Source organism: Dipteris shenzhenensis, unplaced genomic scaffold (assembly GCF_047967505.1).
Source record: "Dipteris shenzhenensis isolate YYH24624 ecotype China unplaced genomic scaffold, Dip_SZ_1.0 scaf0453, whole genome shotgun sequence".
NCBI lineage: Eukaryota > Viridiplantae > Streptophyta > Polypodiopsida > Gleicheniales > Dipteridaceae > Dipteris > Dipteris shenzhenensis.
The window spans coordinates 27,501-41,008 of record NW_028239759.1 but is presented as its reverse complement, the minus strand read 5'-3'; the positions used below and the strand labels follow the sequence as shown (position 1 = coordinate 41,008).

At 43.6% G+C, this 13,508-nt stretch overlaps 1 non-coding gene across 1 annotated transcript; it reads left to right on the top strand.

Moving 5' to 3' along the window:
• The first annotated feature begins 10,525 nt into the window (after positions 1-10,525).
• TRNAP-GGG (transfer RNA proline (anticodon GGG)) lies at positions 10,526-10,599 on the top strand. The gene has a single exon. It is a non-coding gene; the product is annotated as a tRNA-Pro (tRNA).
• The last annotated feature ends 2,909 nt before the right edge of the window (positions 10,600-13,508 follow it).

Here is a 13,508-nt window from a genome sequence, read left to right as displayed (position 1 = left end):
TGGTGTTGTGGGTAATTCCGGATCCCGCGGAAGCAAAGGATGTATACGAAACAAGATCGAAATTTGTACCTGGGACTTCTATTTTGTGGGAGAGGGTTCCCGCTACCCCAAATGAAAGATTTCAGAGATTAGGCACGGATTACGGGTTACAGGAAGAAGAGATTGATTCGGATGAAATACTTCTAAGAGAGAGGGGGAGTCACTATTATATTTTTCAATGGAAATGGGAATCCGAAGCATTAGAAAGAGAATTATAAAGACTGAGGGATTTGATATCTCTCATCAACGTATTAGAAAATGAGCAGGATCTTACTTCCTTCTGTGTCAATATGGGTATAGATTGCGATTTGTTGAATCTTTTTCTCAACGAAGAGAAACGCGAGATTCTAGATGATTTGTTTGTTATTTCAGCCCATCGTTTACCGCGAATATTCGATGATTAGATTCTCATGTATAAAATGGTTAGTATCCCACTGAAATTTCGAAACAGATTCAAAAGAAGATTGAATAGAAATATATTTGGCGGGTGCATGCTGCGTTTGTCACTCATCAATGGGGAGAGGAATAGGAATCGCTCCTATCTCCATAACATCGAAGATCTCCTGCTTCCGAGACATCGTCGCAAATCGCGATTTCTCAGATCCCTATTGATTTTGAGCTCCGTGAAATCCGAAAGGGACCCTTTGGGCTACCCTTCTGGAGTGGAATGGATGAACAAGAGTGAAGAGTCTAGCGACCTGAGTGGGACTCAGAAAATCAAACGTTTCCTTTGGCCCAGTTATCGCTTAGAAGAATTAGCTTGTATGAACAGATTCCGCTTCGACACAAATAATGGAAGTCGATTTGCCACGCCCAGAATACGCATGTATCCCATTATTTGAGACGGGGGGGAGAATACGTAGATTCGACAATTTGCTCGACTAATATTACTAACATCTTGGTAATCTCAATCAAGTGTGTGATAGAAGGAGGGGCAGATACCTACCTTACTTATCAGATGCGGAGCTGTAACTACTCGTTGGTGGGAAACAAATTCCCACCGATAACCGAATCTATTGAGTGACGATTTCCCCGATTATAGGAGTATTCATCTCCCTCGCTCGGACCAATACTACCCGAATTAGTAGGCAAATCCTATACAATGAATTCGATAAACAATTATTATTACTACTATTACGGATAAGGCTATATCTACCAATTCGACGTTGATTTGTGAGAAAGGGGATACAGGGTCTGCTGAGTCTCAAATATGCTACTTGACCGATCAAGTCTCGAAACTCACTTCTCATTTGAAATCACATTCCAAGGATTACTCCTCTCAGAGGGGTTTGTGGAAATTATTGGGAAGACGCAAGCGTCTCTTAATTCATTCATCCAAAAAGGATCCGACTTTATACGATAACATAATAAGCAACTTGGGTATTCGGAGATTGAAGAGACGCCGATTCCAATTTATAGAAATCCAGTTCTACCGAAGCTAGGGTCTGCAAAAATTACCAGGAACATAATTCATGGGTATACCTCCTACGAAAGTGGATCCAGTTATAGTGAGTATGGGTCCCCACCACCCGTCGATGCACGGTGTCCTTCGACTTATTGTTACTCCAGACGGTGAAAATGTCGTTGGTTGTGAACCAATACTTGGCTATTTACATAGAGGGATGGAAAAAATTGCTGAAAACCGGACGATTCTGCAGTATCTTCCCCACGTGACGAGATGGGATTATTTAGCCACCATGTTTACCGAGGCAATAACAGTGAATGCGCCGGAGAAGTTGGCAAATATTCAAATACCGAGAAGAGCTAGTTACATACGAGTTATTATGCTCGAGCTAAGTCGAATAGCTCCCCACCCGTCATGGCTCGGACCTTTTCTGGCGGATGTCGGTGCACAAACCCCTTTTTTCTACACATTTCGAGAAAGGGAAATGATTTATGATTTACTTGAGTCTGCTACGGGTATGTGAATGACGCATAATTATTTCCGCGTCGGGGGAGTAGCGGTAGATTCACCATATGGGTGGCTAGATAAATGTTTGGATTCCTGCCACTATTGCCTCTCAAAAGTCGATGAATATGAACGACTTATCACAAATAATCCTATATTTCTGAAACGAGTGGAGGGGATAGGTGTCACTGGTAGGGAAGAAGCTATAGATCGGGGCTTATCCGGACCCATGTTGCGAGCCTCGGGGATTCAATGGGATCTTCGCAAGGTGGATCACTACGAATGTTATGACGAATCGGATTGGCGGATCCAATGGCAAACAGGAGGAGATTCATTGGCCCGTTATTTGGTACGAATCGGCGAGATGAGAGAATCCATAAGAATAATTCAACAGGCCTCGAGACTCCTTCCGGGAGGTCCATATGAAAATTTGGAATCTCGACGCCTTAGTCAGCAACGAAAGGAAATGGGATGGAATGATTTTGACTATCAATTTGTCGGTAAGAAATCCTCTCCCACTTTCAAATTACCTGAGCAGGAGCATTACGTAAGGGTGGAAGCTCCCAAAGGGGAATTAGGGATATTTCTGATTGGAGATGATAGTGTTTCTCCCCGGAGACGGAAGATTCGTCCGCCTGGCTTCATAAATCTGCAAATTCTCTCTCAATTGGTAGAAGGAATGAAACTAGCCGATATTACGACAATATTAGGTAGTATAGATATCATCATGGGGGAGGTTGATCGCCGAAACGGCAATTGGTACAAAAAATTTCGAGGAACGCGTGATTGACTTATTTCACAAATTGGGAGTTTCGAGAGATTCTTCCGAATTGATTTGGATTCTGATTTCCATTCCCACCCTTATCGTAGGAATTACAGTAGGAGTATTAGTTATCGTACGGCTCGAGTGAAAGGTATCTGCGGGGGTACAACAGCGTATCGGACCTGAATATGCAGGTCCTTTGGGAATTATCCAATCCCTGGCCGATGGAGTCAAGCTCCTACTGAAGGAAGATATTGTTCCAGCCAGGGGCGATACTTGGCTATTCAATATTGGACCAGCTGTGGTAGTCATACCAGTCTTTATAAGCCACTTGGTGATACCCTTCGGGCAGCACATTATTCTAGCTGATCTGAGTATAGGTGCTTTCTCTTGGATCGCCATCTCAAGTATCGTTCCCCTAGGGCTACTTATGGCAGGATATGGTTCAAATAATAAATATTCCCCTCCAGGTGGTCTTAGAGCTGCTGCTCAATCAATTAGTTACGAAATACCCCCAGCCCCATGTGTACTATCCATATCCCCACGTGCGACTCGCTGAATAAGATTGATGGGAAGAGGGTTATTCCGATATAGAGATTCGGAATGAAGAATCTTTCACTGATTTGACAGAACAACTGGATAGTCATCTGGGTGAGATCGAACAGCGTCTTGCAGCGAGTGAATCGAGTCCCATCCCCCATGTACGGGAGTGAAAGCATGTCCGAGCAGTAAACACTGTTTGCCCCCAGGTACGGGATAGATTTACAGGGCCTGAAGCGGGGACAAGAAGGGACTGAACCTCTTTTCCGGGATTGAGCGGGAGTGGATGGTCAGGAACACTAATATACACAAGAGATTTGTGAGAAGGGTGGAGAAAAAAGTTGCATAATAAAATCTCTTTTCTCTTTAATTGGATAAAGACTTAGCCTCGGTAGGGATGACTAGGTAGTACATCTTGAAAATCCCAATCCCGAGTATATTCCTATCTACTTAGATTATGACTATCCGGAACGAAGTAATCCTTTCAACGGTTTGATTTTTCTGCCCCTGGCGGAAAAAATTATTGATATATGCGAGTATCTCCTTTACGTAGTAGTCTCAAGAGGATTGGGATCATAGGAATCCTCAGGCTAATCCTCTTCTCGGCTGAAATAAAGATAGGTAGGGATCCATCTATGTGGAGATATAAAAGAAGTATCGGTAAATCCCATTCCACCGAGAAACGGTGGAAGATTCCGAATTATATCAAAAAATAACTGAAAAGGTTGAGATGGATTCAGAAGCTATCACTCCCTGTAGCAAACAGAATCCCATTGGTTGAGATTGGGACGCTCCTCAGGGGGGTGTCGCGCAAAGGAAGTGATTAACTACCAATCCCCCTCTCGGGTGACTTATGGGGAGCCGTATGAAATCCCAATTTCATGTACGGTTTCGAATCAGAGGTGGTAATAGCAATTGTACCGTCGACTATAATTATCTGATAGCTTAAGTACGGTTGACATAGTTGAAACACAATCTAAGTATGGTTTTCTGGGATGGAATCTGCGGCGTCAACCTATAGGCTTTATAGCTTTCTTCATATCCCCATCGGCAGAATGTGAAAGGTTGCCATTTGATCTACCAGAGGCGGAGGAGGAACTGGTAGCGGGTTATCAAACCGAATATTCAGGTATAAAATCTGGTTCATTCTATGTTGGTTCTTACCCAAATTCATTGGTTTCCTCGTCGTTTGTAACAGTCCTTTATCCGGGTGGATGGGATTCACCAATTCCATTTCTTCAAGAATTAGGGCAAATTTTTCCCTTTCGGACTCTCAGCAGTGAATCCTTTGATGTATTCGATGCAGTAACAGGTGTCATTACCACATCAGCCAAGTCTTATCTATTCCTATTCATTTCTATCGCAACGAGATGGACATTACCTAGAGTCAGAATAGACCAATTACTAGATCTCGGCTGGAAATCTCTTCTGCCCGTTGCTCCGGGAAATCCGTTGCTGACAGCTTCGTTTCGACTACCATCTCTAAAATGAGATATTCCCCTCATAGTTTACATCAATGTCACCCCGATTTTAATCTATCCAATCTCTAGAAACTAAGGAACTCCCCCAGGATTATCTATCACATGTTTCCCACGGTAACTGGATTCCAGGATTATAGTCAACGAGCAATACGAGCTGCGAGGTATACTGGTCAAGGTTTTGCGGTTACTCTAGACCATCTGAATCGTTTACCTGTGACTATCCAATACCCCTACGAGAAACTTATATCATCCGAACGATTCCGTGGACGAATTCATTTTGAATTTGACAAATGCATTGCTTGTGAGGTACGTGTCCGAGTATGTCTGATTAACCTGCCTGTCGTCGACCGGAGATTGATAAGAAGCATCAGAAAAAAACGATTAAGAAGTTATAGCATTGATTTCGGAGTTCGTATCTTCTGTGGGAATTGTGTCGAATACCGCCTAACAAATTGCTTGTCAATGACTGAGGAGTATGAACCCTCGACTTATGATCGTCACGAATCAAATTATGATCAAATGGCTCCGGGACGTTTGCCCCTCTCTGTCTCCCAGGATTCCGCAATTCAAGTAGTTCCAACTCTGAGTTATTCATCTGGGGGAGTCACGAAAGGAGATCCCAATAATCGAACTGTCACTCGTGGTGTCAATTGAATCTCCGTCTGAAGTTTGGAAGATAGACCGACTCCCTGGTTAGAAAAAATAGTAAGTCGGAGATGATTCAATATCGAGATATCTCTGCTATGCAGAGATATCCCTCCTTCAATTATTTCTACCAATAGGGGGGGGTGTGTCTACATAAGTAGGTCACACACATACACGTCGTTATTGAATAGTAATATAGTGAGATGGGAGAATCAAAATAACTGGGCATAATGAATCTACCTGAATCAATTTATGAATCTGTCTTGATACTAATCGAATTAGGTATTCTACTGGGAAGTGTAGGAGTGGTATTATCTGCTAATATAGTTTATTCCGCCTCTTCATCGGGACTGGTGTTTATCTGTATATCTCTCCCATATCTCGTACCGAATGCCGATTCTGTAGCTGCCGCACAATCGCCTATCTATGTAGGAGCTATAAATGTTTCGATCGTGTCTGCCGTAACGGTTATTGACGAACCAGTAGATTCCAATTCAACCATTTCCTGGAATATGGGAGATACTATTGCCTTAGGAGCTTGTACGGGTCTATCTATCTTATCAACCACTACAATTCGAGATACGAAATGGTCTGATATAAATCCAATCGACCCATCGAGGGATGTTGTGGGGGGAGTCTCAAAAAACAACATCCAGCGAATTGGATACCAATTGTTAACACAATTTCTGGTTCCATTCGAACTCCTTTCTATCCTCCTCCTAGTGGCTTCAGTAGGGGCGATTACAATGGCTCGTGGTGAAGGAATAACCAGACCCGACGAAGAACCTGCTTCGTCGTCTGGAGATGACTCCCCATCTTTCTAATTAATTACAACTTCTCGTAAACTCATCTCGTAGGTTAACCAATTAAGTTTCCGGGGGGTTAATACATCATGCTCGAACATGGACTGATTCTAGGTGCTTATCCCTATCGCGTTGGCTTTTCCGGATCAATCACGAGTCGAAACATGATTAGGGCACTGATGTGTCTTGAGCTGATTCTGAATGCCATTAATATAAATCTCGTAGCATTCTCCAATTTCTTTGACAATGAACAAATGAAGGGGGAAATCTTTTCAATATCCGTAATAGCCGTTGCAGCTGCCGAAGCTGCTATTGGGTTATCCATTGCTTCGGTCATCCAGCGTAATAGAAGATCGACTCGTATCGATCAATTTGATTTGTTAAAATGGTAATTGATTCGTCGATGACGCTATTTATTTGGGCGAATCGCTATTCAATGCAGGTGTATCACATCCAGCTGGTAATGCTGTCGTTTTCCCCCTAACAATTGCATTTCATTCCGAAAAATTATGTCATACCTATCTGAATCCCTACCTATCCCGTTCCTTAAAATTGTCTTGTACCGTCCCTCCCCATATTGCAGAACCCATTCATTTCACGAGGATGATGGGAGAGTTCCACCCACGGAGTGTCTATGTAGGTAGATGCGGAAAAACCAAATCAATACAAATCTTAGATTTGATTGAATGGAAAATAAGGGGTAGGGGGCAGGGGGGAGGGTAGGTACACCTCAACAACCCCAACAGGAGAATATCTTTGACACGTCAATCCAATAGGAGTGAACAAATTCGACGGCACATTCAGTAAAGATCTATGACACATGTATTGGTTGCACCTAATGCGTAAGAGCCTGTCTGACAGATGCATTGGAAACGATCCCCCGGGATGGGTGTAAAGCCAATCAAATTGCTTCTGCTCCTAGAACAGAAGACTGTGTAGGTTGTAAGAGACGTGAATCCGCTTGTCCAACAGATTCCTCGAGTGTACGCGTCTATCCGGGAGCTGAGACGACTCGTAGTATGGGTCTAGCTTATTGATTCATCGGTCAAGAAAGAGATTCAAGAATCGAATCGTTTTCTTTCCAACTCATACTCAAAGATTCATACTCAATTCTATTGAGTATGAGTTGGGGTATTAAGATTCCCCCCCCCCTCCCCCCCGCTAAAATATTTTTCCATCCACGATGAGTAACGTACCCTGGTTAACCACAATTGTTCTTTTTCCGATTCTGGCGGGTTCGCTATTTCCAATGCTTCCCTCCAATGGGAATAAGATCGTTCGGTGGTATACCCCAGGCATTTGTATATCGGAATTTCTACTAATCATTTATATCTTTCATTGTCACTTCCATATCGATGATCAATGCATTCAATTGGTGGAGGATTCTAGTTGGATAAATTCAATCAATTCCCATCGGAGTTCAGGTATTGATGGACTCTCCATGGGTCTCATTCTACTGACAGGATTTGTCACTACTTCGGCAACCTCAGCAGCTTGGCTAGTTACGCGGAATACACGTCTATTCTATTTCTTGATGTTGGCCATGTATAGCGGCCAAATAGGACTGTTTGCTTCTCGAGACATTTCGCTTTCCTCTCCTATGTGGGAGTTGGAATTAATCCCAATCTACCTACTTTTATGTATGTGGGGTGGGAAGAGACGTCTATACTCAGCCACGAAGTCTATTCTATACACAGCTGGTGGTTCTATCTTTCTCCTAATAGGAGCCCTAACTATGGGTTTCTACGGGACCCAGGAACCCTCCTTCAATATCCGAGATTTGGCAAGCAGATCACATCCTATATCACTAGAAGTGCTTTCTTATCTAGGATTCTTCGTGGCGTATGCCGTGAAACTGCCAATATTCCCTTTTCATACTTGGTTGCCAGACACTCATGGGGAAGCACATTACAGCACATGTATGTTGCTGGCTGGGGTATTACTAAAAATGGGAGGGTATGGATTGATTCGAATTAATATGGAATTATTACCTCATGCTCATTCCATACCTGCTTCGTGGTTGGTGCTATTCGGATCAGTCCAAATTGTTTATGCATCCCTGATTCCGCCGGGTCAGCGTAACCTTAAGAGGAGAATAGCGTATTCATCAATTTCCCATATGGGTTTTGTAACAATTGGAATTGGATCCGTGACAGATACGGGTCTTAATGGAGCTGTGTTACAAATGATTTCCCATGGGTTAATAGGTGCCGCTCTATTTTACCTTGCAGGGACTTGTTACGATAGGACACGTACCCTTTATCTCGATCAATTAGGGGGGATGGCTACCCCAATGCCCAGGATATTTACTATGTTTAGTATCTTCTCAATGGCATCCCTTGCATTACCCGGGATGAGTGGGTTTGTATCGGAATTGATGGTATTTCCAGGAATAGTGACTAATCAGCATTATTCATCTATATCTAAGTTATCGGTTGTAGTAGTCGAAGCGATTGGTACAGTATTAACTCCCATTTATTTGTTATCTATGTTACGTCGAATATTCTACGGATACAGAATATCCAACTATTCGGATCCATATTCAGTTGATTCCGGACCGCGGGAAATATTCATATCGATTTGTCTCTCTTTACCAATCCTCGGTATCGGTCTGTATCCAGACATGGTTGCATCTCTACGGAATCACAAAATACTATCTATCCTGGTTCCGTACTCTTTTATGGGATAGTAGAGGGGCAATAAAACGCAGTATCGTTTGGATCGGTAGTCGAACATATCTATTCAATGAGGATTACTCTTGGAAGCGGTTCTGGTATTAATTCCTATAAGGGAAGGCAGTGGGAATCCATGCCGCTGGCGACGTAATTGCATGAATGTCTGGGTGAGGAATCCACAGCGCGATTCCTCATGCAGACTCTGATTCAAATCACGAATTGATTACATGTAACACTTCAAGCATCTGACGAGGTAACATTTTTTGTTATCTCTCCCCCCGATCGAATTAGCGGTCTTCTACCTAATTATTAAGTAAGCCACCCGTGATTATGTAAACCGATTCCTGGTGGATTAACCCCTGAGAAACAAATCCAAGCAATGAAGAATCCTGTAGATGCTACAATAGCAGGCCCTTCCCCCTGCCAACCACTAGTTATTCTGGTATGGAGATGAATAGCATATATCAGCCGAGTCACTAATGCCCAGGTTTCCTTAGGGTCCCGGCTCCAGTAGGATCCCCACGCTTCATTAGCCCACACTGCTCCAGAGAGAATACCAACAGTCAGTAGAGGAAACCCTAAGCTGATGATTCGATAACTCCATCGGTCCAATTGGTGGATCAATCGGCACCTACGTGAATTCAAGGATAGTCGATGAAAACTGTTTCTCGGATTACTTCCTGCCTGCTCGTAGCAGTGTATATCCACTCCCGGAGAGGGGGTCCAGGTAGGAAATTCTTGATTTGGACCGGGGATAGAAAATTGTTCTGCGTCATAGGTGGCAATCGGTGGAGATGTTGCTGATGGAGATCCACATAACGAAGTCACATGGCTTAGTGGCATCATACTTACATGCGTCATTAACCGATGAGGTTGCAGAGCAGGTACTAGCGGTGTGGATTGTTGCATTTCCTCAGGAAGACCCAGAGTTGCGAATCCATGGGTCGACATGGCACCTGGTGCCGTGACTGCACCTGACCATTCGTTCCGACTCCTAATTCTCATAATTACATGCATTGGGGAGAAGCTCCGTGAAAGAAACATAGATGATTCATGTAGATTGCTCGGTGGTAGATGTTTGGGTTGAATCCGACGAATCGTCGTAAATCCCGTTATACAGATGAAAGCAATTGTCATACCTCCAACGCTCAAACTAATGAGTCTCTTGAGCTTGCGAGCCAGCCCCATCCGGTGAAACAGAGTGACGGAAAGAAGCGTAAGAAAAGAAATGTGAGCGAATATGTGCTCTATATCGGTGTGAATCGTAATGAGGAGAATCCAGTGAATTAGTGAGATTTTGGAGAGTATGTACCACCCACCCATTATTCCCAGGAGATTTCGGGTTTACCCCTTAAACGTCGAAACGGGGAGAATTCCCTATTCCTACTGCTTTTCCCAGTGGTTGTATCAGACACAGCCCTCGCCTGCAGGTTGAAATTAAATGCCGCTACTCGGATTCGAACCGAGATGCTCTAGCACTGCTTCCTAAGAGCAGCGTGTCTACCAATTTCACCATAGCGGCTCGCTACTCGTTATACTTATCGTAATTAATGATATCACATCTTCGGGTGAATCGTCAATCTTCCTGGGGGAGAGTACACACGCACAACAAGGGACCTTCCCTGTCTATAGTTGATTAGGTATACGGCGCTATACTTGTATAGGAATAACGGGATATGGCGTAGCTCGGTAGCGTGCCATCTTGGGGTGATGGAGGTCGCAGGTTCAAATCCTGCTATTCCGAATAAACGAGGTCGGAACATATTTTAAACGGAATAGAAGACGTTCCCGTTCCGGGAACGCAGATTTATCTCCCGATTCTCTTTGGGTGTTATCGACCCATACCCATTCGTAGTAGGGATAGAGATAAATCGATGATCGTGATCGAGACCCTTGTATCATAGGAAGGAAGAGAGGGATTGGGCTCCTTCTTCATGCACGTAACCCCCCCCCCTCGTGGTTATTACCAACATTCATTGATACAACTCTGTTAGTATTTGGATTTTATTTACCGCACGGTACCGTCACGCAATAATATCAACATGTACCCGTACTACTTACTAGGGATCCAAATTCATCAATAAGTTCCCTGACAATCACTTATCTCGTCTTCCCCGTTCCAACAAACAAATAGTTCACTATCTATTCCGACCGACCCCACGTCCTATTGATACGGCAATTCCTGTTACAACCGGGGAGTACTACTGACCAGTTTCAGAAATTTTTTCATTTGTCACATAGTAAAAACTTCTCGACCGTCCAGTCAAAATGGATTTAGCTGGAGAAAAAGCTTTCGATGCTACTTCATTAGTTTGGGTCTTCCAAATATGATTGCGAATCTTCCTCCGCGACCTAGAAGTACGTTTTTTTGGAACTGCCATAATGAAATCTATCTATTCGGTTTTATCATCGAAATGAATGCGACGAGTATGTTGATACGTACGAGTAGAATCAATATAATGAGGGAGGGGGTGATTGTGTAGAATCATTAGAAGGGGAACAACTGGGGGAATGGGTTTCCATTCTATGCAAAAGAATCCCAGCAAGAATCATTGACTTCTTTATGATAACAATTTGCTAACCAACCAACTCCTTTCCATTTAAGCAAATGGGATCTACTACAGATCGAACCAAATCCTGTCTGTATCCCGATTTCCTTCGCGTCTTCTTCTTAGAATGGATCTTCCGTATCACTTTCTTCCTCTCGAAACAGGGATGCAAGACGCGCCCCCTAGCAGTTGCGTTACTCAGCCGGGGATGTCCGAGATCAATTTTGGATCCGTGACAAACCAATGAAACTCGATATATCGACATTACCGTATTGGACTCTGATGCGTTGTGCCCAAGCAGAGCGAAGTGACGAACATCATAGAATCTCCCCGGTTCTACTCGGAGTTGTTTTCCTCCAGTATCAATTGCTGCATGTCTATCCGTAATAGTCTTGTCGTGTGAAAAATAACCCAAAACAACTCAATCGGTTTGGGGTCAAAAAATGGAACCTAGATAAGTATCTCCGACACATTTGATTCCTGTCAAGGCTCGGACGCCGGGCTCGCACCAGAACGAGAAACAAATGGATTATTCGGTTTGATACGCGTGATCTCACCTGTCCATATATATTCCATTCTTCGACGCTCCATATATCTGACAACTATTGACAGAAAGAGTTCCAACCCGGGTTAAATATGTTTATGGAATTATCTTATGAATGTGCTTGGATTGTCCCCTCACGCCCATTCGTAACCTCTGGTTTGATCGGATTGGCATCGTTTCTTTTTCCAAAAGCCACTAAGAGCCTTCGTCGTATACGTGCTATGCTCAGTGTTCTTTCATTAGCCGCAGCTATGTCCGTCTCTATCGCAACATTCTGGCAACAAGTTACTGGTCGCTCCACTTTGAATACTCATGGTCATGGATTCCCAACGACGATATTTCTCCAAAGATAGGATTTTCAGTTGATTCACTTACTTCCATTACGTCGATATCAGTCACCACCATAGGTGTCTTGGTTATGATTTACAGTGATAGTCATATGCGTCACGACTAGGGATACGTAAGGTTTCCCGTCTATTTAAGTTTCTCCACTGCCTCCACGTCAGGATTAGTGTTCAGTCCCAATCCAATACAGATTCATGTTTTTCGGGAATTAGTAGGGATGTGCTCTTACTCGCCGATAGTTTTTGGTTCGCACGACCAAGTGCTGCTAATGCCTGCCAAAAGCTTTTGCAACTAATCGTACAGGAGATTTCGGATTATTATTGGGTATATTAGGTACGTATTGGATAACTGGTAGTTTCGAGATCCGCGAATCGTGTGATTGATTTAGTGAGTTGATTGATAACAACAGCGCCGGCTCCTCCCTTGCCAATACATGTGCTCCTCTACCATTTTTGGGTCCGGTATCTAAATCTGCACAATCCCCACTCCACGTATGGTTGCCCGATGCAACGGAAGGACCCACACCTATTTCGGCTCTTATACACGCCGCTACTATGGTAGCTGCGGGAATTTTTTTTGTAGCTCGAATGCTTGAATTGTTTGAAACCTTACCTCTAAGCATGAATGTTATCTCCTGGATAGGCGGAATAACGGCTCTACTGGGAGCGACGATAGCTCTTGCCCAGAAGGATATCAAGAAAGGTTTAGCTTATTCTACTATGTCTCAATTGGGCTACATGATGCTGGCTCTAGGTCTCGGTGCTTATAACCTTCGTTGTTTCACCTCATTACACATGCCCATCCCAAAGCTTTGCTATTTCCCGGATCCGGTTCAGTAATTCATTCGATGGAAAGGGGTTGTCGGATACTCTCCCAATAGAAGTCAAAATATGTCTCCCACGGGTGGTTCGCGAAAATATATGCCAATTACTGGAATCACTTTTCTTTCAGGTACTCTCTCTCTCTGTGGTATACCACCTCTAGCTCGTTTCCGGTCCAAAGATGAAATTATTGCAAAGAGTTGGCTACGTTCCTTTCCCCCGATGTATAGCCTCATTCACAGCAGTTCCAACTGCTTTCTACATGTTCCGCATCTATCTCCTCACGTTTGAGGGGAATCTACGCGCCGGTGGCGGTACCAATTCATCCCATTCCTCTATGAATAGTGTCATTCGGAGTAACACCAAAACGATAGCAACGAGTGGAGATGGGTAT